We start from the raw sequence: 27982 nt of genomic DNA on the forward strand, positions 1-27982 counted from the left end.
TATCCCAGGAATGCAAGGATTCTTCAATATACGCAAATCAATCAATGTGATACACCATATTAACAAACTGAAGGAGAAAAACCATTTGATCATCTCAATAGATGCAGAGAAAGCTTTCGACAAAATTCAACACCCATTTATGATAAAAACCCTGCAGAAAGTAGGCAGAGAGGGAACTTTCCTCCACATAATAAAGGCCATATATGACAAACCCACAGCCAACATCATCCTCAATAGTGAAAAAACTGAAAGCATTTCCACTAAGATCAGGAACAAGACAAGGTTGCCCACTCTCACCACTATTCAACATAGTTTTGGAAGTTTCAGCCAGAGCAATCAGAGAAGAAAAAGAAAGAAAAGGAATTCAAATTGAAAAAGAAGAAGTAAAGCTATCACTGTTTGCAGATGACATGATACTATACATAGAGAATCCTAAAGATGCTACCAGAAAACTCCTAGAGCTAATCAATGAATATGGTAAAGTAGCTGTATAAAAAATTAATGCACAGAAATCTCTTGCATTCCTATACACTAATGATGAAAAATCTGAAAGTGAAATTAAGAAAACACTCCCATTTACTACTGTAACAAAAAAATTAAAATAGCTAGGAATAAACCTACCTAAGGAGACAAAAGACCTGTATGCAGAAAATTATAAGACACTGATGAAAGAAATTAAAGATGATGCAAGTAGATGGAGCGATATACCATGTTCTTGGATTGGAAGAATCAACTTTGTGAAAATGACTCTACTACCCAAAGCAATCTACAGATTCAGTGCAATCCCTATGAAACTACCACTGGCATTTTTCACAGAACTAGAACAAAAAATTTCACAATTTGTATGGAAACACGAAAGACCCCGAGTAGCCAAAGCAATCTTGAGAAAGAAAAATGGGGCTGGAGGAATCAGGCTCCCTGACTTCAGACTATACTACAAAGCTACAGTAATCAAGACAGTGTGGTACTGGCACAAAAACAGAAATATACATCAATGGAACAGGATAGAAAGCCCAGAGATAAACCCATGCACATATGGTTACCTTATCTTTGATAAAGGAGGCAAGAATATACAGTGGAGAAAAGACAGCCTCTTCAATAAGTGGTGCTGGGAAAACTAGACAGCTACATGTAAAACAAATTAGAACACTCTCTAACACCATACACAAAAATAAACTCAAAATGGATTAAAGACCTAAATGTAAGGCCAGACACCACCAAACTCTTAGAGGAAAACATAGGCAGAACACTCTATGACATAAATCACAACAAGATCGTTTTTGACCCACTTCCTAGAGAAATGGAAATAAAAACAAAAATAAACAAATGGGACCTAATGAAATTTCAAAGCTTTTGCACAGTAAAGGAAACCATAAAAAAGATGAAAAGACAACCCTCAGAATGGGAGAAAATATTTGCAAATGAAGCAACTGACAAAGGATTAATCTCCAAAACATACAAGCAACTCATGCAGTTCAATGTCAAAAAAACAAACAACCCAATCCAAAAATGGGCAGAAGACCTAAATAGACATTTCTCCACAGAAGATATACAGATTGCCAACAAACACATGAAAGAATGCTCAACATCATTAATCATTAGAGAAATGCACATCAAAACTACAATGGGATATCATCTCACACCAGTCAGAATGGCCATCATCAAAAAATCTACAAACAATAAATGCTGGAGAGGGTGTGGAGAAAAGGGAACACTCTTGCACTGCTGGTGGGAATGTGAATTGGTACAGCCACTATGGAGAACGGTATGGAGGTTCCTTAAAAAACTACAAATAGAACTACCATATGACCCAGCAATCCCACTACTGGGCATATACCCTGAGAAAACCATAATTCAAAAAGAGTCATGTACCAAAATGTTTATAGCAGCCCTATTTACAATAGCCCGGAGATGGAAACAACCTAAGTGTCCATCATCGGATGAATGGATAAAGAAGATGTGGCACATATATATGATGGAATATTACTCAGCCATAAAAAGAAACGAAATTGAGCTATTTGTAATGAGGTGGATAGACTAGATCTAGTCTGTCATACAGAGTGAAGTAAGTCAGAAAGAGAAAGACAAATACTGTATGCTAACACATATATATGGAATTTAAGAAAAAAAAATGTCATGAAGAACATAGGGGTAAGACAGGAATAAAGACACAGACCTACTAGAGAATGGACTTGAGGATATGGGGAGGGGGAAGGGTAAGCTGTGACAAAGTGAAAGAGCGGCATGGACATATATACACTACCAAACGTGAGGTAGATAGCTAGTGGGAAGCAGCCGCATAGCACAGGGAGATCAGCTCGGTACTTTGTGACCGCCTGGAGGGGTGGGATAGGGAGGGTGGGAGGGAGACGCAAAAGGGAGGGGATATGGAAACATATGTATATGTATAACTGATTAAATTTGTTATAAAGCAAAAAAATAAAATAAATTAAAAAAAAAAACAAATGAAGACAATTAGATATGAAAAAAAAAAAAAACTACAATGGGATATCATCTCACACCAGTCAGAATGGCCATCATCAAAAAATCTACAAACAACAAATGCTGGACAGGGTGTGGAGAAAAGGGAACCTTCTTGAACTGTTGGTGGGAATGTAAATTGATACAGCCACTGTGGAGAACAGTATGGAGGTTCCTTTAAAAACTAAAAATAGAACTACCATATGATCCAGCAATCCCACTACTGGGCATATACCCTGAGAAAACCATAATTCAAAAAGTGTCATGTACCACAATGTTCATTGCAGCTCTATTTACAATAGCCAGGACATGGAAGCAACCTAAGTGTCCATCGACAGATGAATGGATAAAGAAGATGTGGCACATATATACAATGGAATATTACTCAGCCATAAAACGGAACGAAACTGAGTTTTTTCTAGTGAAGTGGATGGACCTAGAGACTGTCATACAGATTGAAGTAAGTCAGAAAGAGAAAACCAAATACCGTATGCTAACACATATATATGGAATCTAAAAAAGAAGGTCAGAAGGACCTAGGGGCAAGATGGTAATAAAGATGCAGACCTGAGACTTCCGGGGAAGATGGTGGAAGAGTAAAACGCGGAGATCACCTTCCTCCCCACAGATACACCAGAAATATAGCTACACGTGGAACAACTCCTACAGAACACCTACTGAACACTGGCAGAAGACCTCAGACCTCCCAAAAGGCAAGAAACTCCCCACGTACCTGGGAAGGGCAAAGCGGAGAGATTCCCGCACAGAGGATCGGTGCCGACCGGCACTCACCAGCCCGAGAGGCTTGTCTGCTCGCCTGCTGGGGCGGGCGGCGCTGGAAGCTGAGGCTCGGGCTTCGGTCAGAGCGCAGGGAGAGGACTGGGGCTGGCAGCGAGAACTCAGCCTGAAGGGGGCTAATGCACCACAGCTAGCCGGGAGGGAGTCCGGGAAAACTCTGGAGCTGCCGAAGAGGCAAGAGACTATTTCTTCCCTCTTGGTTTCCTGGTGCGCGAGGAGAGGGGACTGAGAGCGCTACTTAAAGGAGCCCCACAGACGGACGCAAGCCGCGGCTGAAAGCATGGAGCCCAGAGACGGGTGTGGGACGCTGGGGCTGCTGTTGCCGCCGCCAAGAGGCCTGTGTGCGAGCGCAGGTCACTGTCCACGCCGCCCTTCCGGGAGCCTGTACAGCCCGTCACTGCCGGGGTCCCGGGATCCAGGGACGGCTTCCCTGGGAGAACGCACGGCGCGCCTCAGGCTGGTGCAACATCATGCCGGCCTCTGCTGCTGCAGGCTCGCCCCGCACTCCGTGCCCCTCCCTCCCCACCAGCCTGAGTGAGCCAGAGTCCCCGAAGCGGCTGCTCCTTTAACTCTGTCCTGTCTGAGCGAAGAACAGATGCCCTCCGGCGACCTACACGCAGAGGCGGGGCCAAATCCAAAGCTGAGACCCGGGAGCTGTGGGAACAAACAAGGGAAAGGGAAATCGCTCCCAGCAGCCTCAGAAGCAGTGGATTAAAGCTCCACAATCAACTTGATGTACCCTGCATCTGTGGAATACATGAATAGACAACAACTCATCCCAAATTGAGGAGCCAGGAGTCAGTGCTGTGCCTCTGAGGTGGGAGAGCCAACTTCAGGACACTGGTCCACAAGAGACCTCCCAGCTCCACATAATATCAAACGGCGAAAATCTTCCAGAGATCTCCATCTCAACACCAGCACCCAGCTTCACTCAACGACCAGCAAGCTACAGTGCTGGACACCTTATGCCAAACAACTAGCAAGACAGGAACACAATGCCACCCATTAGCAGAGAGGCTGCCTAAAATCATAAAAACTCCGTAGACACCCCAAAACACACCACCAGACGTGGACCTGCCCACCAGAAAAACAAGATCCAGCATCATCCACCAGAACACAGGCACTACTCCCCTCCACCAGGAAGCCTACACAACCCACTGAACCAACCTTAGCCACTGGGGACAGACACCAAAAACAACGGGAACTATGAACCTGCAGCCTGCAAAAAGGAGACCCCAAACACAGTAACATAAGCAAAATGAGAAGACAGAAAAACACACAGCAGGAGAAGGAGCAAGATAAAAACCCACCAGACCTAACAAATGAAGAGGAAATAGGCAGTCTACCTGAAAAAGAATTCAGAATAATGATAGTAAAGATGATCCAAGATTCTATTTCCAAGATCCAAAATCTTGGAAATAGAATAGACAAAATGCAAGAAACAGTTAACAAGGACCTAGAAGAACTAAAGATGAATCAAGCATCGATTAAAAACACAATAAATGAAATGAAAAATACTCTAGATGGGATCAATAGCAGAATAACTGAGGCAGAAGAACGGATAAGTGAGTTGGAAGATAAAATAGTGGAAATAACTGCTGTAGAGCAAAATAAAGAAAAAAGAATGAAAAGAACAGAGGACAGTCTCAGAGACCTCTGGGACAACATTAAACGCACCAACTTTCGAATTATAGGGGTTCCAGAAGAAGAAGAGAAAAAGAAAGGGCCTGAGAAAATATTTGAAGAGATTATAGTTGAAAACTTCCCTAATGTGGGAAAGGAAATAGTTAATCAAGTCCAGGAGGCACAGAGAGTCCCATACAGAATAAATCCAAGGAGAAATACGCCAAGACATATATTAATCAAATTGTCAAAAATTAAACACAAAGAAATCATATTAAAAGCAGCAAGGGAAAAATAACAAATAACACACAAGGGAATCCCCATCAGGATAACAGGTGATCTCTCAGCAGAAACTCTACAAGCCAGAAGGGAGTGGCAGGACATAATTAAAGTGATGAAGGAGAAAAACCAGCAACCAAGATTACTCTACCCAGCAAGGATCTCATTCAGATTGGATGGAGAAGTTAAAACGTTTACAGACAAGCAAAAGCTGAGAGAGTTCAGCACCACCAAGCCAGCTTTACAACAAATGCTAAAGGAACTTCTCTAGGCAAGAAACACAACAGAAGGAAAAGACCTACAATAACGAACCCAAAACAATTCAGAAAATGGGAATAGGAACATACATATCGATAATTACCTTAAATGTAAATGGACTAAATGCTCCCACCAAAAGACACAGATTGGCTGAATGGATACAAAAACAAGACCCATATATATGCTGTCTACAAGAGACCCACTTCAGACCTAGAGATACATACAGACTGAAAGTAAGGGGATGGAAAAAGATATTCCATGCAAATGGAAACCAAAAGAAAGCTGGAGTAGCAATTCTCATATCAGACAAAATAGACTTTCAAATAAAGACTACTAGAAGAGACAAAGAAGGACACTACATAATGATCAAGGGATTGATCCAAGAAGAAGATATAACAATTGTAAATATTTATGCACCCAACATAGGAGCACCTCAATACATAAGGCAAATACTAACAGCCATAAAAGGAGAAATCGACAGTAACACAATCATAGTAGTTTAACACCCCACTTTCACCAATGGACAGATCATCCAAAATGAAAATAAATAAGGAAACACAAGCTTTAAATGATACATTAAACAAGATGGACTTAATTGATATTTATAGGACATTCCATCCAAAAACAACAGAATACACATTTTTCTCCAGTGCTCATGGAACATTCTCCAGGATAGATCATATCTTGGGTCACAAATCAAGCCTTGGTAAATTTAAGAAAATTGAAATTTTATCAAGTATCTTTTCTGACCACAGTGCTGTAAGACTAGATATCAATTACAGGAAAAGAGCTGTAAAAAATACAAACACATGGAGGCTAAACAATACACTACTTAATAACGAAGTGATCACTGAAGAAATCAAAGAGGAAATTAAAAAATACCTAGAAACAAATGACAATGGAGACACGACGACCCAAAACCTATGGGATGCAGCAAAAGCAGTTCTAAGAGGGAAGTTTATAGCAATACAATCCTACCTTAAGAAACAGGAAACATCTCGAATAAACAACCTAACCTTGCACCTAAAGCAATTAGAGAAAGAAGAACAAAAACATCCCAAAGTTAGCAGAAGGAAAGAAATCATAAAAATCAGATCGGAAATAAATGAAAATGAAATGACGGAAATGATAGCAAAGATCAATAAAACTAAAAGCTGGTTCTTTGAGAAGATAAACAAAATTGATAAACCATTAGCCAGACTCATCAAGAAAAAAAGGGAGAAGACTCAAATCAATAGAATTAGAAATGAAAAAGGAAAAGTAACAACTGACACTGCAGAAATACAAAAGATCATGAGAGATTATTACAAGCAACTCTATGCCAATAAAATGGACAACCTGGAAGAAATGGACAAATTCTTAGAAATGCACAACCTGCCAAGACTGAATCAGGAAGAAACAGAAAATATGAATGGACCAATCACAAGCACTGAAATTGAAACTGTGTTAAAAAATCTTCCAACAAACAAAAGCCCAGGACCAGATGGCTTCACAGGCGAATTCTATCAATCATTTAGAGAAGAGCTAACACCTATCCTTCTCAAACTCTTCCAAAATATAGCAGAGGGAGGAACACTCCCAAACTCATTCTACGAAGCCACCATCACCTTGATACCAAAACCAGGCAAGGATGTCACAAAGAAAGAAAACCAGAGGCCAATATCACTGATGAACATAGATGCAAAAATCCTCAGCAAAATACTAGCAAACAGAATCCAACAGCACATTAAAAGGATCATACACCATGATCAAGTGGGGTTTATTCCAGGAATGCAAGGATTCTTCAATATACGCAAATCAATCAACGTGATACACCATATTAACAAATTGAAGGAGAAAAACCATTTGATCATCTCAATAGATGCAGAGAAAGCTTTCGACAAAATTCAACACCCACTTATGATAAAAACCCTGCAGAAAGTAGGCATAGAGGGAACTTTCCTCAACATAATAAAGGCCATATATGACAAACCCACAGCCAGCATCGTCCTCAATGGTGAAAAACTGAAACCATTTCCACTAAGATCAGGAACAAGACAAGGTTTCCCACTCTCACCACTCTTACTCAACATAGTTTTGGAAGTTTTAGCCACAGCAATCAGAGAAGAAAAGGAAATAAAAGGAATCCAAATCGGAAAAGAAGTAAAGCTGTCAGTGTTCGCAGATGACATGATACTATACATAGAGAATCCTAAAGATGCTACCAGAAAACTCCTAGAGCTAATCAATGAATTTGGTAAAGTAACAGGATACAAAATTAATGCACAGAAATTTCTGGCATTCCTATATACTAATGATGAAAAATCTGAAAGTGAAATCAAGGAAACACTCCCATTTACCACTGCAACAAAAAGAATAAAATATCTAGGAATAAACCTACCTAAAGAGACAAAAGACCTGTATGCAGAAAATTATAAGACACTGATGAAAGAAATTAAAGATGATACAAATAGATGGAGAGTTGTACCATGTTCTTGGATTGGAAGAATCAACATTGTGAAAATGACTCTACTACCCAAAGCAATCTACAGATTCAGTGCAATCCCTATCAAACTACCACTGACATTTTTCACAGAACTAGAACAAAAAATTTCACAATTTGTATGGAAACACAAAAGACCCCGAATAGCCAAAGCAATCTTGAGAACGAAAAATGGAGCTGGAGGAATCAGGCTCCCTGACTTCAGACTATACTACAAAGCTACAGTAATCAAGACAGTGTGGTACTGGCACAAAAACAGAAATATACATCAATGGAACAGGATAGAAAGCCCAGAGATAAACCCACGCACATATGGTCATCTTATCTTTGATAAAGGAGGCAGGAATGTACAATGGAGAAAGGACAGTCTCTTCAATAAGTGGTGCTGGGAAAACTGGACAGGGACATGTAAAAGTATGAGATTAGATCACTCCCTAACACCATACACAAAAATAGGCTCAAAATGGATTAAAGACCTAAATGTAAGGCCAGGAAGTATCAAACTCTTAGAGGAAAACATAGGCAGAACACTCTATGACATAAATCACAGCAAGATCCTTTTGGACCCACCTGCTAGAGAAATGGAAATAAAGACAAAAATAAACACATGGGACCTAATGAAACTTAAAAGCTTTTGCACAGCAAAGGAAACTATAAACAAGACCAAAAGACAACCCTCAGAATGGGAGAAAATATTTGCAAATGAAGCAACTGACAAAGGATTAATCTCCAAAATTTATAAGCAGCTCATGCAGCTTAATAACAAAAAAACAAACAACCCAATCCAAAAATGGGCAGAAGACCTAAATAGACATTTCTCCACAGAAGATATACAGACTGGCAACAAACGCATGAAAGGATGCTCAACATCTTTACTCATTAGAGAAATGCAAATCAAAACTACAATGAGATATCATCTCACACCAGTCAGAATGGCCATCATCAAAAAATCTACAAACAATAAATGCTGGAGAGGGTGTGGAGAAAAGGGAACACTCTTGCACTGCTGGTGGGAATGTGAATTGGTACAGCCACTATGGAGAACGGTATGGAGGTTCCTTAAAAAACTACAAATAGAACTACCATATGACCCAGCAATCCCACTACTGGGCATATACCCTGAGAAAACCATAATTCAAAAAGAGTCATGTACCAAAATGTTTATAGCAGCCCTATTTACAATAGCCCGGAGATGGAAACAACCTAAGTGTCCATCATCGGATGAATGGATAAAGAAGATGTGGCACATATATATGATGGAATATTACTCAGCCATAAAAAGAAACGAAATTGAGCTATTTGTAATGAGGTGGATGGACCTAGAGTCTGTCATACAGAGTGAAGTAAGTCAGAAAGAGAAAGACAAATACTGTATGCTGACACATATATATGGAATTTAAGAAAAAAATGTCATGAAGAACATAGGGGTAAGACAGGAATAAAGATACAGATCTACTAGAGAATGGACTTGAGGATATGGGGAGGGGGAAGGGTAAGCTGTGACAAAGCGAAAGAGCGGCATGGACATATATACACCACCAAATGTAAGGTAGATAGCTAGTGGGAAGCAGCCGCATAGCACAGGGAGATAAGCTTGGTGTTTTGTGACCGCCTGGAGGGGTGGGATAGGGAGGGTGGGAGGGAGACGCAAAAGGGAGGGGTTATGGGAACATATGTATATGTATAACTGATTAAATTTGTTAAATTAAAAAAAAAAGATGCAGACCTACTAGAGAATGGAGTTGAAGATATGGGGAGGGTAAGCTGGGACAAAGTGAGAGTGGCATGGACATATATACACTACCAAACGTAAGGTAGATAGATAGTGGGAAGCAGCCACATAGCACAGGGAGATCAGCTTGGTGCTTTGTGACCACCTAGAGGGGTGGGATAGGGAGGGTCAGAGGAAGGGAGATGCAAGAGGGAAGAGATATGGGGACATATGTGTAACTGATTCACTTTTGTTATAAAGCAGAAAGTAACACACCATTGTAAAGCAAGTATACTCTAATAAAGATGTTTAAAAGAAAAAAGAGGGCCTCCCTGGTGGCGCAGTGGTTGAGAGTCCGCCTGCCGATGCAGGGGATACGGGTTCGTGCCCCGGTCCGGGAGGATCCCATATGCCGCGGAGCGGCTGGGCCCGTGAGCCATGGCCGCTGAGCCTGCGCATCCGGAGCCTGTGCTCCGCAACGGGAGAGGCCACAACAGTGAGAGGCCCGCGTACCGCAAAAAAAAAAAAAAAAAAAAAAAAAAAGAAAAAAGAAAAAAAACTGGATTATTTAATAGTTATTTATGTATTCTAAATACAAATCCCTTGTTAGATATATGCAAGAATGTTCTCCCGTTTTGTGGGTTGTCTTTTCACTCTCTTGTTTCTTTTGAAACACAAACTTTTTAAATTTTTATAGAGTCCAACTTCCCTGTTTTTTCTTTTACCATTTTTACTTTTATTGCCATAGCTAAAAATCTCTTACCAAGTCCAAGGTCATGAAGAATTTTTTAATTTTATTTTTTATTGTGGTAAATTATACATAACATAAAATTTTAACCATTTTAAGTGGACTTTTCAGTGGCATTATGTACATCCACATTGTTGTACAACCAGCACCATTACCCATCTCCAGAACTTTTTCATCAAAGCAAACAGAAACTGTGTCCCCATTAAACAGTAACTCCCTATACTCCACTCCCCCATCCCTGGTAAACACTGTTCTACTTTTTGTCTCTATGCATTTGACTGTTCTAGGTACCTCAGATAGGTAGAATTATATAATATGTGTCCTTTTTTATCTGGCTTATTTCACTTAGTATTATGTCTTCAAGCCTTATCTATGTTGTAGCATATATTAGAATTTCCTTATTTCTTAAAGCTGAATAATATTCCAGTGTATGCATATCACATTTTGTTGATCAGTTCATCTGTTGATAGATATTTGTGTTGTTTCTTCCTTTTAGCTATTTTGAATAATGCTGCTATGAACATTGTTGTACAAATATCTGTTTGAGTCCCAGGTTTCAAGTCTTTTGTATATATACCCAAAGTAGAATTGCTGGATCAAATGGTAAATCAATGTTTAATTTTTTGAGGAACTGCAAGGTCATCAGGATTTACATCTCCATTTTCTTCTTGGAGTTTTATAGTTTTTGCTCTTACATTTAGGTCTTCAGTCCATTTTCAGTTAACTTATATGTATACATGTTATGAGGTCAAGTTCTAATTTCATTCTTTTGCATGTGGCTATCCAGTTGTCCTATTACCATTTTTGAAAAGACTATTCTATCCCCACTGAATGGTGTTGGCAACCTTACAGAAAATCAGTTGACCACAGATGTATGAGTTTATTTCTAGACTCACAATCTGTTACATTGATCTATATATCTATCCTGGTACTAGTTTTGAAACTGGGAAATGTGAGTCCTTTTACTTTATTCTCTATTTTCAGGATTATTTTGGCTCTTCTGGTTCCTTTGCAATACCATGTGAATTTTAGCATCACCTCATCATTTGTATAAAGAAGTCAGCTGGAGTTCTCTTAGGGATTGCACTGAATCTGGAGATCAGTTTGGGGAATACTGCTATCTTAACAATATTGTCTTTTGATCCTTGAAAGTGGGAAGCTTTTCCATTTATTTAGATCTTCTTTAACTGCTTTCAACAATGCATTGTATTTTTCAGAGTATAAATTTTGCACTTCTTTTGTTAAATTTATTCCCAAGTACCTTATTCTTTTTGATGCTATTATAAAAGAAATTCCTTTCATCATTTCATTTTCAAATAGACCATTGCAAGTGTATAGAAATAGAGTTAATTTTTGTACATGATCTTGTATCCTGCAACCTTGATGAACTCATTTCTTAGTTCTAAAAGTTGTCAGTGCGTTCCTTAGAATTTTCTGTTTACAGGATCATACCATCTGTGAATAGAAATACTTTCATTTCTTCCTTTCTAAACTAAATGTCTGTTCCTTACTTTTCCTGTTTAATTGCCCAGGGTAGAACCTCGTGTACAGTGTTGAATAGAAGTGGTGAAATCATAAATCCCTGTCTCCTTCTTGATCTTATGGGAAATGACACAGTCTTTCATCAAGTATGATGTTACCTGAGGGTTTTTTATAGATGTTGAAGAAATTCCCTTGTATTTCTAGTTTGTTGAGTACTTTCAGTCATGAAAGGATGTCCAATTTTGTCAATTGCTTTTTCTACATCTATTGAGATTATAAGGTGATTTTTGTTTTTATTCCATTGACATGATGCATTACATTAATTGATTTTCAGATGTTAACCAAACCTTGCATTCCTGGGATAAATCCCACTTTGTCAAGGTGTATAATTTATTTTTTACGTTTGCTGAATTTAGTTTGCTAGTGTGTTCTAGAGGATTTTGCTTCCATATTCATAAGAGATATTGGTGTGAAGTTTTCTTGTACCATCTTTGTCTACTCTTATTATTGGAATAATACTTGTTTCAGAAGGATTTGGGATGTTTTACTGCCTCTTCTATGTTTGGAAGACTTTGTGAAGAATTGGTTGGTATTAATTCTTGGCATGTTTGGTAGAATTTAGCAGTGAAGCCGTATCAGCCTAGGCTTATCTTTGTGGTTAGTTTTGAAAAATTATCTATTCAGTATTTCTACTTGCTATAGGTCTATTCAGATTGTCTATTTCTTCTTGAGTCAGTTTCAGTAACTTGGGTCTTCCTAAGAATTTGTCCATTTCACCTAAGTTAGTTAATTTGTTGGCAAATAATTGTTCATGGTATTCCTTTATAATTATTTTTACATCTGTAAGATTAGTACGAATGTCCCTCTTTCTATTCCGATTCTAGTAATTTGATTCTTCTCTTTTCTTCTTTGTCAAACTACCTGAAGGTATATCAGTTATGTTGATCTTTTCAAAAATAAATTATACACCTTGACAAAGTGGGATTTATCCCAGGAATGCAAGGTTTGGTTAACATCTGAAAATCAATTAATGTAATGCATCATGTCAATGGAATAAAAACAAAAATCACCTTATAATCTCAATAGATGTAGAAAAAGCAATTGACAAAATTGGACATCCTTTCATGACTGAAAGTACTCAACAAACTAGAAATACAAGGGAATTTCTTCAACATCTATAAAAAACCCTCAGGTAACATCATACTTGATGAAAGACTGTGTCATTTCCCATAAGATCAAGAAGGAGACAGGGATTTATGATTTCACCACTTCTATTCAACACTGTACACGAGGTTCTACCCTGGGCAATTAAACAGGAAAAGTAAGGAACAGACATTTAGTTTAGAAAGGAAGAAATGTTTCATTAATTATCTCTATTGTTTTCTGTTTGCTGTTTCATTTTTTCCTGCTCTAATCTTTATTGTTTCCTTTCTTCTATTTGTAGGTTTAATTTGTTCTGCTTTTTTCCAGTGTCTTAGGGTGGAAGGTTAAGTTATTGATTTGAGATCTTTCGTTTTCCTTAGTGTAGGCATTTACAGATACAAATTTTTCTCTAAGAACTGCTTTAGCTGCATCTCATAAGATTTGTTATATTGTGTCTTCATTTTTATTCATTGCAAAGTATTTTCTGATTTTCTGTTTGATTTCTTCTTTGACCCATTGGTTATTTAGGACCACTAATCATTAGAATATATATGTTAGAATATATATACATACACATACATATATATATTTCCATTCATATTTCTGTTCTTTGAATGATTACTCATGAAATTTTTAACATCCATTTTAAACATTTATATTTAACAATGACTTATACCTCCACTTGAAAAATACAAGAATGTGAAAACATTATTTCTGATCACTTGCCTCCAAAATTCCATGCTATTATTACCCATTATTTTACTTTAGTCCTTATTTTTAACTTCATGAATTAGGTATTAATGTTTTTCTTGTTTTTAAAATTATATTTACATATACATGACTTTTATTTCTTCATCACTCTTCCTAAAGTATATCCTTTTAGAGTTTGCTTTAGTAAAAGCTTGATATGGTAAACACTTAATTTTTGTTTTACCTAAAAATGTCTTTATTTTCATTCTTGAAATGTGGTCAAGTGGGTTAACAACTATTCTTTTAGCATGTAAAGATGTTATTTCATAAATTTTATTCACTAATGTATTATTTTTATTAATTTCCAATGAATAAAAGTCACACAATATACAAAAATTTATGATTATAGTAATATAATTATATTTGTTATAATAACATTCTTATTTCATTAATTTTTTTTAACAGAGTATCACTCTTTTCTATTTTCCTGCTTTTAAGATTTGCTTTTAGTCTCTGCTTTAGTTTTGCAGTTTCACTCTGATGTTTTTAGGAAAGTATTTCATTAGTCCTAGAAAATGATCTTCAAGTATTGCCTTTGCCCCACTGTCCCTATTCTTTTCTGGGACTCCGATCAGACCCATTTAAATCTGAGTCTATCCTACACTTCTCTTAGTTTTATTTATTTATTTATTTAACATCTTTATTGGAGTATAATTGCTTTACAATGGTGTGTTAGTTTCTGCTTTATAACAAAGTGAATCAGCTATACATATATCCCCACAACTCCTTCCTCTTGCGTCTCCCTCCCACCCTCCCTATCCCACCCCTCTAGGTGGTCACAAACCACCAAGCTGATCTCCCTGTGCTATGCGGCTGCTTCCCACTAGCTGTCTGTTTTACATTTGGTAGTATATATAAGTCCATGCCACTCTCTTTAGTTATTTTAAATTTAAACTTTTTCCATGTTAAAAAGAAAAATCTTTATTGTTTCCACCTTGTTCACAGCTTGGAAAAGTGTCTGGAGGAGTATATAAACAACTGCCCTTGGGATGGGAGCAGAAGTTCAGGTGGAGTCCCTGTTGCCAGGGGAATGTAAGAGTGCCCCTCAAGGGCCACTGAATTCAGGAGGCCTCTAGTCATGCTTGAGTGTGAGTCTTTCAAAGAGGTACTACCCGAGCCTGACCTGTAGAAGTTGGTCAGGTGGAAGCACATCTTCTTGATGCGTTTCACTTCCTGCCTTAGGAAGTGGTGCTTTCAGAAGTCACAGACATGAGGAGCTGTGCTGTCAGAGCCCAGAGGATCCAGATCTATTAGGGCCAGCTTCAGTTCTTCTCCTCTAAGGCATCCAAGGTGTAACCTGATTCATCTTGAGATGGCTTCTGTTTATCCTCAAAGAAGGCACCGTCACTAAACTAGTTTTGCAAGGAGGCATTTGGTGCCTTTGTGTTTCTGCCTTGACAGCTTCCAGAAGTGGTACACACCCTTTAGAGGGCCACATTGTTGCAATTAAAACAGTAGCCCAGGGACTTCCCTTGTGGTGCAGTGGTTAAGAATCCGCCTGCCAATGTAGGGGACACAGGTTTGATCCCTGGTCCAGGAATATCCCACATGCTGCGGAGCAACTAAGCCCATGCGCCACAACTACTGAGCCTGCACTCCAGCGCCTGCATGCCACAACTACTGAGCCTGCGTGGCCTAGAGCCCATGCGCTGCAACTACTGAGCCCGCACGCCTAGAGCCTGTGCTCTGCAACAAGAGAAGCCACTGCAATGAGAAGCCCATGTACCGCAGCGAAGAGTAGCCCCCACTCGCTGCAACTAGAGAAAGCCCATGCACAGCAATGAAGACCCAACATGGCATAAATAAGAAAGAAAGAGAGAAAGAAAGAAGGAAAGAAAGAAAGAGAAAGGAAGAAAGGAAGAGAAATGAAGAAAGGAAGGAAGAAAGAAGCCCAGAGAGAGTCAGGTGTTAGAGATTCACAAATGCAGCTTGGCCAGATAGTGGATACTGAGTGGCCTTGGCCTTATGTGAATAATTCTGAAGGATCTGGGAGCTCTTGTTGGAGACAAGGCACTGGCCACAAAATACAGTGTTAGCTGGTCTTGGAGGCATGAGACATGAGCTGGTTCAGAGGTACTTTGGAGGCTGAGGTTGGACAGAACATTGAAGTGTGGTCAGAGCCTAGAAGGAGAATAGTCCTGGGTTATCTTCCATCCAAATACTGTTGAATCAAAAGACAGATCTGTGAAGGCGGTCAAATGAACCATCTCATTTAATTTTTATCCATTGACTTGCCTCTCTATATCTCACTTTGAGTAACTGCCAGATATAGCTGCCAATCTCAAACCTTCTCTTCAACTGTGTCTAATCCGCCATTTAACCAATTTTATTTTCCATTTCTTTTGGTTTTAGTTGATTCTTCTTCTAATCTGCCTAGTCATTCCCCCTTCTATATTGGCCCAAAGTATAGTAATACAAGTTATAGTGCAATTTTTGGCACCCACCCTCAGGACAACCCTTTCTCTCCCCTTTGCTTACCATTTACTATTCCTAGATTGAGTTTTAATTCACTTGGGGGGAGGCTGAAGGGAGGGGGACTTTTCAAGAACAAAAAAATCCATAAAGATATGTTATATCTAGAGTATAGTTGGGTTTTTTAATTTAATTTAATTTATTTATTTTTGGCTGCATTGGGTCTTTGTTGCTGCGTGCGGGCTTTCTCTAGTTGTGGCGAGCAGGGGCTATTCTTCATTGTGGTGCACGGACTTCTCATTGCGGTGGCTTCCCTTGTTGCAGAACACTGGCTCTAGGTGTGCAGGCTTCAGTAGTTGTGGCTTGCAGGCTCTGGAGCGCAGGCTCAGTAGTTGTGGCACACAGGCTTAGTTGCTCCGCGGCATGTGGGATCTTCCCGGACCAGGGATTGAACCCATGTCCCCTGCACTGGCAGGCGGATTCTTAACCACTGCGCCACCAGGGAAGCCCTGGGGTTTTTTTTAAAATCATTTACTCTACCTTACTGATAGAAGTAGAATTCTCTGGGCCCCTTCATATCCTCAAGGACTGATAAACTCTTAAAATTCCAGTATATGGAGCAAATGTTTGTTGAATTTAGGCTTACTATTTAATAAAAGGAAGGGGGAGTTGGTATGTTCATAGACACATGAAGGTACAGAGAATTACATTTCAGTAGACTAGTGAAAAAGTCTCAAGACCTCCATCATCAACAAGAGGCCTGGAAATAGCAGATGTTCAACCCTAAACCTTGACACTAGGTACCTGAGTCCTATCAGTGGCACCCCATTGTTTTTAGACAGTGAAATCTTCAGTGCAGCTCAAAGCCATGCGAAGTCTGGCCCCACAATCAACTCATACTATTCTCTCTCTCTCTTTGCCTCCCCCCACCTCCCTCCCCCTCTTTTAAAAGAGTTTATTTTTTAGAGAAATTTTGTCTTTACAGAAAGTTCACAAGATAGTATGTGTAGTTCCTAAACACTCCCTCTTCCCCAGAGTTTCCCCTATTCTTAACTTCTTGTATTAGTGTGGTACATTTGTAACTGGTAAGTCAATATTGCTACTTATTATTATTTTTTAATTAATTAATTAATTTTTGGCTGCATTGCGTCTTCATTGCTGCGCGCAGGCTTTCCCTAGTTGTGGCAAGAGGAGTCTACTCTTCGTTGTGGTGCGCAGGCTTCTCTTTGCAGTGGCTTCTCTTGTGGCAGAGCATGGGCTCTAGGCATGCGGGCTTCAGTAGTTGTGGCACTCGGGCTCAGTAGTTGTGGCTCGCAGGCTCTAGAGTGCAGGCTCAGTAGTTGTGGCACATGGGCTTAGTTGCTCTGCGGCATGTGGGATCTTCCCAGACCAGGGCTCAAACCCATGTCCCCTGCATTGGCAGGAGTATTCTTAACCACTGCACCACCAGGGAAGTCCCAGTATTGCTACTTCTTATTAAAGTCCTTAGTTCACTTTGGTGTTCACTGCTTGTGTTGTACAGGTCTATGGGTTTTCACAAGTGCATAATGTCATGTATCTAACATTACATTATCATATAGTCTGATCACCCTAAAAATTCCATGCTCCAACTTTTCACTCCTTCCCCCATCTCTGTTCCCCACTCCAAACTCCTGGCAACCACTGCTCTTCTTACTATCTTTGTAGTTTTACCTTTTCCAGAAGTCATATAGTTAGAATCATACAATATGTAGCCTTTTCAGACTGGCTTCTTTCACTTAGCAATGTGAATTTGAGGTTCTCCCATGTCTTTTTGTGGTTTGATATTTCATTTGTTTTTATCACTGAATAATATTCCAATGTATGGATATTCCACAGTCTATTCACCGACCAGAGGAGCTCTTGATTGCTTCCAGTTTTGACAATCATAAATGAAGCCACTGTATATATTTATGTGCAGAATTTTCTGTGGACATAAGTTTTCATCTCACTTGGGTAAATATATAGGAATGTGATTGCTGGATCATATGATAAGACTAAGTTTACTTTTGTAAGAAACTACCAAACTGTCTTCCAAAGTGGCTGTACTATTTTCCATTTCTACTAGAAATGACTGAGAGTTCCTTTATTTCCATACCCTCGCCAGCATTTGATATTGTTAGTGCTGCAGATTTTAACCATTCTAATACATGTGTAGCAGTTCTCTTGTCTATTTTTTAATTGGATTGTTATTGTTCAGTTTTTAAGAGTACTTCATACATTTTGGAATGTACAAGTCTTTTATCAAGTGTGTGTTTCACAAACATTTTCTTCCAATCTGTAGCTTGCCTTTTCATTTCATTTATAGTGTCTTTTGCAGAGGAGGAGTTATTCGTTTTAACCTATTTTTTCTTTCATGGATGATGCTTTTGGTGTTGTATCTAAAAACTCATCACCAAGCCCAAGTCGCCTAGATTTTGGCTTGTGTTAGCCTCAAGAAATTTTAGAGTTTTGTGTTTTACATTTAGCCTATGACCTATTTTTAGTTAATTTTTGTGAAAGGTGTAAGGTCTGGATTAATTTTTTTGCATGTGGATGTCCAGTTTGAACATCTGTTGAAAAGGCTATCCTTTCTCCATTGAATGGCCTTTGCTCTTTTGCCAAAGATCAATTAGCTGTATTTATGTGGCTCTATCTCTGGGCTCTTTATTCTGTTCCATTGATCTGTTAGTCTATACTTTTGGCAGTACCACACTGTCTTGATTACTGTACTTTATAGTAAGACTTGAAGTCAGGTAATGTAAGCCTGCTGGTGGTGCTTTTCTTGTTTTGTATTATGTTGGCCATTCTGGGTCTTTTGCCTTTCCATATAAACTTTAGAATCAGTTTGTCTATATCCAAAAATAACTTGCTGGGATTTTGACTGAGATTGCATTGAAATCTATGGATCAATGCATATTGTGCCATCCTGACAATATTCATGAACATGGATTATGTCTCCATTCATTTAGATCATCTTTGATTTGTTTAATCAGTTTTGTAGTTTTCCTCAGATCCTGTACATATTTTGTGACATACCTAATTATTTTTATTTTTGGGGTATTAATGTAATGTCATTATATTTTAAATTTCACATTCCAATTGTTTATTGCTGGTATATAGCAAAGGAATTGATTTTTTTAATTAATTTATTTTATTTTTGGCTGCGTTGGGTATTCATTGCTGTACGCGGGCTTTCTCTAATTGCGGTGAGCAGGGGCTACTCTTTGTTGCAGTGCATGGGCTTCTCATTGCGGTGGCTTGTTGCAGAGCACGGGCTCTAGGCACGCGAGCTTCAGTAGTTGTGGCACACAGGCTCAGTAGTTGTGGCTCGCAGGCTCTAGAGTGCAGGCTCAGTAGTTGTGGCTTGTGGGCCCTAGAGTGCAGGCTCAGTAGTTGTGGTGCAAGGGCTTAGTTGCTCCATGGCATGTGGGATCTTCCCAGACCAGGGCTTGAACCCATGTCACCTGCACTGGCAGGCGGATTCTTAACCACTGTGCCACCAGGGAAGTCCCAAAGTAATTGATTTTTGTGTATTCACCTTGTATCCTGAAACCTTCATACAATGGCTTATTAGTTCAGGAGTTTTTTGTTCATCTTTGGGATTTTCTACAACAATAATCATGTAACTGGGAACAAAATCAGTTTTATTTCTTCCTTCCCAACCTACCTATATACCTTTTACTGTTATACTGCATTAGCTAGAACTTCCAGTATGATGTGGGATAGACGTAGCGAGAGATCCTTGCCTTGTTCCTGATCTTAGGAAGAAATCATCTAGTTTCTAAACATTGAGCACAGTGTTAACTGTAGACTTTTGTAGATTTTGTGTGTGTATGTCATGTTGAGGAAGTTCCCCTGTATTCTAGTTTGCTGAGTGTTTATCATGAATATGTCTTGGATTTTGTCAAATGCTTTTTCTGTATCTTTTGATATGATCATATGACTTCTTTAGCCTATTGCTATGATTACGTTAATTGAACCAGCCTTGCATACCTGGGATAAATCCCACTTGGTCATGGTGTATAATTTTTTTACTATATTGCTGAATTCTATTTGCTAACACTTCGTTAAGAATCTTTCTGTCTCTAATCATGAGAGATATTGGTCTGCAGTTCTGTTTGTGTTTTTACTGTCTTTGGCTTTGGTATCAAGGTAATAAAACAAATTGGGACGTTTTCCCTCCTCTTCTATTTCAGGAAGAGTTTTTATAGACATGTTAATTCTTCTTTAAACAGCTGGTAGAATTCTCCAATGAAACCATGTAGGTATGAAGATTGCTTTGTGAGAGTTACAAAATTACAAACTCAATTTCCATAATAGTTATATGGTTATTCAAATTATACATTTTATATTTGATGAGTTGTAGTAGTTTGTACTTTTTGAGGAATTGCTCTATATAATCAAAGTTGTCAGATATATGTGTAGAGTTGTTTGTGGTATTCCATTATTATATTTTTAATGTCTGCAGGGTCTATAGTAATATCCCTTATTTTATTTTTGATGTTAGTAACTTGTCTTCTCTATTTTTCCCTTTCAGTCTTGTGAGAGGTTTGTAAATTTGATTGAACATTTCAAAGCTTTTTGTTTCATTTGTGTTTCTCAATTAACTTTTTTCTATCCCATTCATTTCAGCTCTTCATTGTTGCATTCTGCTTGAGTTTATTTTGCCTTTTTTCCCCTAGTTTCTTGAGATAGTAGCCTTGATTGATTTGCGATCTTTCCTCTTTTTAATTGAAATATAGTTGGTTTCAGGTGTACAGCAGTGGTTCAGATATATATATATATATATATATATATATATATATATATATATATATATATTTCAGATTATTTTCCCTTATTGGTTATTACAAAATATTGAGTATATTTCCCTGTGCTATACAGTAGGTCCTTGTTGGTTTTCTGTTTTATATACAGTAGTGTGTATATATTTTCATTTTCATTCTGTTAAACATATATCTTAAAATTTTCCTTGAGACTTAACCCATGAATTATTTAGAAGTGTGTTGTTTAGTTTCTAAGTGTTTGGAAATTTTCCTTTTAGCTTTCTGTTATTGATTTCTAATTGATTCCATTGTGGCCAGAGGACACATTTTATATTATTTCAATTCTTTTCAATTTGTTGAGGTTTGTTTTATAGCTTAGGAATGGTCTATCTTGGCATATATTCCCCAGGTACTTGAAAAGATTGTGCATTCCGTCATTGTTGAGTGGAGTGTTCTTTAAGTGTTTAGATCATGTTGATTGATTGATGGGATGATGTTGAGTTCTATATCCTTGCCTTTTTTTTTTTTTTTTTTGGCCACACCACATGGCTTGTGGGATCTTAGTTCACTGACCAGGGATTGAACCCGTGGCCTCAGCAGTGAAAGTGCAGAGTCCTAACAGTTGGACCACCAGGGAATTCCCTTTGCTGATTTTCTATCAAATTGTTCTATCAGTTGTTGAGAGAGGGATGTTGAAGTCATTAACTATAATTTTATATTTGTTTCCATTCATTTCTGTCAGTTTTTGCTTCACATATTTTGCATCCTTATTACTTTGTACATAAAAATTTAAGATTACTGTCTTCTTAGTGGATTGACCCTTTTATCACTATGAAACATCCCTCCCTATCCCTAAATTTCTTGCTCTAAAGTCTACATTATTTGATACCAATATAACCACTCTTGCTTTTGATTAATGTTTCAAAGTATATCTTTTATTCCATCCTTTCACTTTCAACCTCCCTTTATCATTATATTTGAAGTGAGTTTCTTACAGGTAGCATATAGTTCATATAATTGGGTCATATTTTTAATGCACTGCCAATCTCTATCTTTAATACTTAGTGTCTTGTTATTTAATGTAATTATGATGCATGCATATTTAAGTCTGCCATTATTTTTTATTTTCTGGTTCTCTATGTTTAACATTTTTCTGTTTTCCTGCCAATCTGTGGGTTAATTGAACATTTTTTTAAAATTCCATTTTGATGTATCTATCGCATTTTTGAGTGTACCTCTTTCTATAGCTTTCAGAGTGGTTGCTCTAGGTATTACCTTATAAATACATAACTTGTCACTGTCTACTGGTGTCAATATTTTACCAGTTTGAGCAAAGTATAAAAAACTTACCTCTCTTTATGCCCTTGACCCTCCCATTTATAATTGTCTTATTTCCTCTATATACATTGAAAACCACAATAGACAGCTATAATTTTTGCTTCAACAAACGTAATTTAGAAAACTCAAGAAAAATACAGTGTACTGTATCCATATTTTTACTCTTTCTGTTCTTCCTGATGTTTCAAGATTCCTTCTTTTATCATTTCCTTTCTGTTTCAAGAACTCCCTTTAGTCATTCTTTTAGGGAAGGTATGCTGGAAACAAGTTCTCTTAGTTTTCCTTCATCTGAGAATGCCTTGATTTTCCCCCTTCAACCCTGAAGCATATTTTTACTAGATAAAGAATTCTGCGTTGGCAGTTCTTTTCTTTCAGAATTTGAAAAGTGTTGTGCCATTTCCTTCTGGCCTTCATTGTTCCTGATCAGAAACCAATTGTAATTTTCTTTTACACACATAAAATGAGACATTTATTATGCCAAAGAATGGGCTTTATTTTTCATTTTCCCAAAACACTAAAATAGCACACGGCATAGTAATTTAGCACACAATATAAACTAATATATGCAGTCAAATAATTCTGAAATTGGTTAAGTCTTACTTTGGGACTGCTTAAAAACTTACACTCTTAAGTGCCTTTTATCAAAGTTATCAACACACAACAAAAGGAGTTAACCCAGAAAAAATCTAAGTGTAAGAGATACCTTGACTCCGATAAACTGGAAACCTTCTATAAGGGAAATACTTGATTTGCCTCTCTATAACTGAGCAATGACAGATAGCCTCAAGCTCATTTTTATTTCAAATAACACTGCTAGGGTTCTTAATTAGAGAAAGGTTTGTCTAAAGGTAAGGTTAACGTTGCAACTTTCACTGTAGGGCCTCCATTTATTGCATTTGAAGTGGAAGGAAAGGCATGTGAGAAAAGAAATCAAACTTCGTTGACCAAAATTATTCTACAAAATGCAGAAATGGTAACAGCTTACCATCAACTCAGCCTGGCTCAGAGCAAGTACAGGGGGGTTGATTTTACAAATATCTACTTCCATTAGGTTGTCAGAGACAGTCTGGAGAGACAGTATCTGGGACCATAGCCCTTTAGAATGGGTGTTGAAGGCATATTAAAGACTTCATGTTAAATCTTTAGGGCTTAATCTGATATTTATATAGGATATATCAATATTCTCCTTGAAATGGTTTCCCAATCCTGAATGTCTTTCAAGCACAATTTAAAAGTCAAAAATTTCCTTCCATATCAATCAGCTTTCCATGAATTTGAATTCCACTTACTTTAAGTCTATCTGGTCATACAAACCAAAGCAGGAGCTTCATGGCTGCATGGTTTGCATCCAGACTTAATGCAAAAGAAATCATTTAGGACAACTTTTAAAATTAATCTATTTTTATTATTCTGCTTGTACCTTAATTATGACTTAACAGATTTGCAAATTCAAAAGCTTGTAGAGCCAGTAATGCCAGTGTTACCTGCAGATCATTTGAGGTACTTTTTTTCACATGAAAGCATTTTCTTGTATTCTAGTGTTTGCTCTGAAAACATGAGCTTTGAATGGCTAGGGAAAACACATTTTGTCTCGTCATTCAAGAATATTTGGGGATGTGCTGCAGCAGTGTAGACAGGATGGAATGCAGGCAAGACAGTTCCAACTCAGAGTCTAGCCTTTCCAGAAAAGCACTTGGTGGTTCATCCTCACAAATCCCCACTTCTGACCATTTTTGAGAGGATGGTAGTCCTGACTCCCCAGGCTCTCCTTTGTGGCTCTGTCCTCTGTGGCTCTCAGTGGCTGTGGGCCCTCCTCCCAGCCAGTGCCTCACCTGAGCTTCTCCAGTGCCATAGGACACCCCAGCAAAACACTCTTTTGCAGGAGCAAAGAACAGATCCAGTCTTCCTCTGAGCAGCTGCTGAAGCTGAATTTCTTCTTATTGATTCTTGCAAACATGGAAGTGCTTTGTTGCCATCGTGAAGCAAGAAGCTGACCTCACTCAGATCATTTTCATTTCCAATGTCAACTCCTCATTTTGTGAATTACCATTTACATCAACTGCAAGCTTATTCGTCCTGGAAGTTATATCTGATGGGCAAGGGCTCTCCTTCTGCATTCTGTTAAATCTATACAGTATTTTGTCTGAGTCATCACCTGCTCTCCTCTTCTGCGAGGCGGATGCTGAGAGTCCCTCATGCTAGGTGTTCTCTGATGCCCTGAGCCTAAGGACACGTCTGTCAGTCCGAGGAAGGCCTTCGATGGATCTCAGTATGAACCTGCATGTGGACTTTGAGCGTCACGGAAGCTATGATGAAGCCATAGGGGAAGTTGATGCGCAACTACCAGGCCAGGTCTAAGATGAGCATTTGGGTCAGCCCCTTGCAGAAGACCCTGTAGGAGCCGGTGGCAGCTGAGTGTAAGAGCCAGACAGCCCCACAGAGCTGCCGCCATATAGACCCACCACCGTGATGTCTCCTGGCCTCTGCCCTGGCAGGTAAGATGTCATTTCTGACTGCTTTCAATAATTTTTCTTTTTTGGTTCCAGAAGTTTGACTATGATGTGCTTTTGGTGTGGATTTTTTTTAGTTCATCCTGTTTGGAGTTCATTCAGCTTTTTGAATCTATAGGTTTTTATGTCTTTTGATAAATTTGGGAAATTTTTTTAGAAACTATTTCTTTGAACACTTCTTCATCCCACACCATCTTTCTCCTCTCTTCTGGAATTCCAATGATATGAATGTTTTATCATATGTTATAGTCTCAGATTTTCCTGAGGCCCTATTTTTTATTATTTTTCAGTCTATTTTTATCATTGTTCAAATTGGCTAATTTCTATGGTTCCATTTTCAAGTTCACTGATTCTTTCCTCTATCCTCTTTTTTTTTTTTTTTTTTTTGCGGTACACGGGCCTCTCACTTCTGTGGCCTCTCCCGTTGCGGAGCACAGGCTCCGGACGCGCAGGCCCAGCGGCCACGGCCCACGGGCCCAGCTGCTCCGCAGCATGTGGGATCCTCCCAGACCAGGGCACGAACCCGCGTCCCCCGCATCGGCAGGCTCTCAACCACTGAGCCACCAGGGAAGCCACCTCTATCCTCTTTATTCTGTTGTTGAGCTCATTCTTGGAGGGTTTTTTTTTTTTTAATTTCAGTTATTGTATGTTTTTAGTTTTAAAATTGGTTTTCTTATATATCCTACCTCTTTGTTGAGACTTTCTACTTCCTTGCTGAGACTTTTTCACTTATTTCAAGTGTTCATAATTGTTTGTTGAAGCATTTTTATGATGGCTGCTTTAAAATCCTCGTCAGGTAATTCTAACATTTGTGTCATCGCCATATTGCTGTTTGTTGGTTGCCTTTTGTCACTCAAGTTCAGATCTTCCTGGTTCTTGGTATAAGTGATTTTTCATTGAACATTTTGGATATTATGAGACTCTGGATCTCATTAAATCTTGTGTTTTATCAGGCCTCCTCTGATACCTATTTTAGCTGGCCTCAGGTACTGCTCCAGCTGGGGAACAAGACACTGCCTCATTACAGCCAGATGGAGATGGATGTTCAGGTTCTCCTCTCTGCCTCAGTTGACACACACAGGGGAGGGCTCCTTATCACTGCTGGGTAGAAACTGGAGTTCAGGCTCCACTGTAGGCTATGCTGACATAATTCTGGCTAGGAAGGGGAGCACCCTGATGCTCTTCATGTATTCTCCATTGACAATGCAGAATGGTAGATGGAAGTGCATGAATGGCCTCAGTTCTGCTAAGAAGTGGGAAAAAGTTCTGTCAGTTAGGCTTCCTCTGACACTTCCTAGTGGAAGGGGCAGGGCACCTAACAGGAAATGGGAGAGGAGCCACGTTAGCCCAGGTGGAGATAGAAGTCCGGTGTTCGCATGTGTTCTCCACTCACAGTGCATTGAGAGAGACCCCCTTTACCACCTGACCTACTGGAGCATTTTGTTATAACCTGGAAAGGGTGAAGGGCTAGGCTGTATACATTATCTTTGCTTGTAGGGTCTTAGTTTTGTTGTTGTTGTTGTTGATGTGTGTTTGGCTTGAATAGAGGGTTTATTACATAAAAGTTTCTGTCTTGTAGGCTGCCCCTTTCCTGGTCCGTTGGCTAAAGAGAGTAGGCTTTTCTTGGGCCTTTCTTTATCTGCACTCAGAATTTCCAGGTGGCTGCCTTTTCCAGTAATCACTATAGGATATACGACCAATAACAAAATCCAGGGAGCTTACCACTGTATTGTTCTTTGGTTCCCAGGATTCCCCTAGCCAGTCTGCCTTCTCTCTTCCCCCTTTCAGAATTTTATATTTGTTTTATATGTCATGTTCATGGTTTTTAGCTGTACTTAGCAGGAAGAATAGGGAAATGTTTGTGTACTCCATCTTTTGGAATAAGAAGTCCTTTCTCTTTTATTTTAGTGTGATGATATTGTGGCATAGTCTTTAAAGACATATATTATGTCTGGGGTGAACTTCAAAAAATTGGGGTGGGTAATAGGTAGGAATATGGAGCAAACGAGATTAGCTATGAATTGATAATTGTTGAAGATGGGTGATAATACATATATGGAGGTTTATTACCCTACTTTTTTTTGTATATGTCTGAAATTCCCCTTAAAAAGAAAACCATTTCCTGACTACCCAGTCTAAGTCATGTTACAAGCTCTTGTCTGTGTTCTCCACTACAGTGTAAACTTGATAACAAGAACCCAGTCTATCTTGGTCACAATTACAGCTCCAAAGCTTAAAACTGACTGCTATATGGTTGGCATTCTAATTACCATGTTTCCTCAAATATAAGATTCCATAGATTATAAAATGCATTTATTTTATGTACCATTAAAAAATACTGCAAATTAAGATATACCACCAAGTTTTAGAAGTATTTGGATTTCAGATGCTACAATGTGAAAAAAATGTTTTAGAATTAATGAAATATAATATCTGTGGAATAAATGAATACTCTAAAATACTGCAAGATCAAGATTCTGATGACGATGCTTCATACATGTTCAAGAGCAGATCAGGGTATATTTTTGAGAGTATTATCAATTCTACAGTGAGTATATTTCTTCCCAAATATTGAAATTTTTTACGCCCAACTTTATAGGTTCTTGTTACAAATCTTAATAGAAAATGCAACACTCTGCCATGGTCTCCCATCTTTTCACCACCAAGAACCCTTTTATTATTTTATCCCCAAGGTTCCCATATTTTGAAATATTTTGATGCCAAGTAAAATTTATTTTTTCCTTGATATCAAGTAAAAGCTAATTTTCATTTTTCATCTATTAAATGTATAGTATTCAAACAGAGGCAATATAATTCCAGCTAAAATAAGCGTGACCTTCTACCTACCCTGTGTGGACTCACCATAGGGAAAAGTAACATTTCTATTAGGAAATCTACTTTTTAGTGTCCAGTGCCACTTTCTCAGAATCCAAGAACCAGAGATGGCAGGCACTTCAGATGATAGGAATCAAGATGGCAAGAAGCCACATGCCAGCTCCTACATTAAGTCAAGAAAGGACATTTAGGTAGCCCATCTTAACGTTTTTAGTTAGGCCATTTGTTTATGCAACCCTCCAACAAAGAAAGTTGTGTAAGGGCATTAAACACTCTGGTGAACTGACATGGTCCAGGGGCCTATTGGAATTTCTAAATTGTTAGCATAAAAATTCGTTTTTCTAGGTTGAATTGCAACACAGTAGT

At 38.5% G+C, this 27982-nt stretch overlaps 1 pseudogene across 1 annotated transcript in view; it reads right to left on the bottom strand.

Moving 5' to 3' along the window:
- LOC309816262 (protein FAM220A-like) overlaps positions 1-24388 on the bottom strand; it is a 58254-nt pseudogene extending 33866 nt beyond the window's left edge. Inside the window, exon 1 of the transcript in view lies at positions 23776-24388. The product of the transcript in view is annotated as a protein FAM220A-like (transcript). The remainder of the gene's footprint in view (positions 1-23775) is intronic.
- Positions 24389-27982: the final 3594 nt, after the last annotated feature.

The sequence above is a fragment of the Mesoplodon mirus genome, assembly GCF_964341445.2.
Source record: "Mesoplodon mirus genome assembly, chromosome: 2".
In the NCBI taxonomy this organism is placed as follows: Eukaryota; Metazoa; Chordata; class Mammalia; order Artiodactyla; family Ziphiidae; genus Mesoplodon; species Mesoplodon mirus.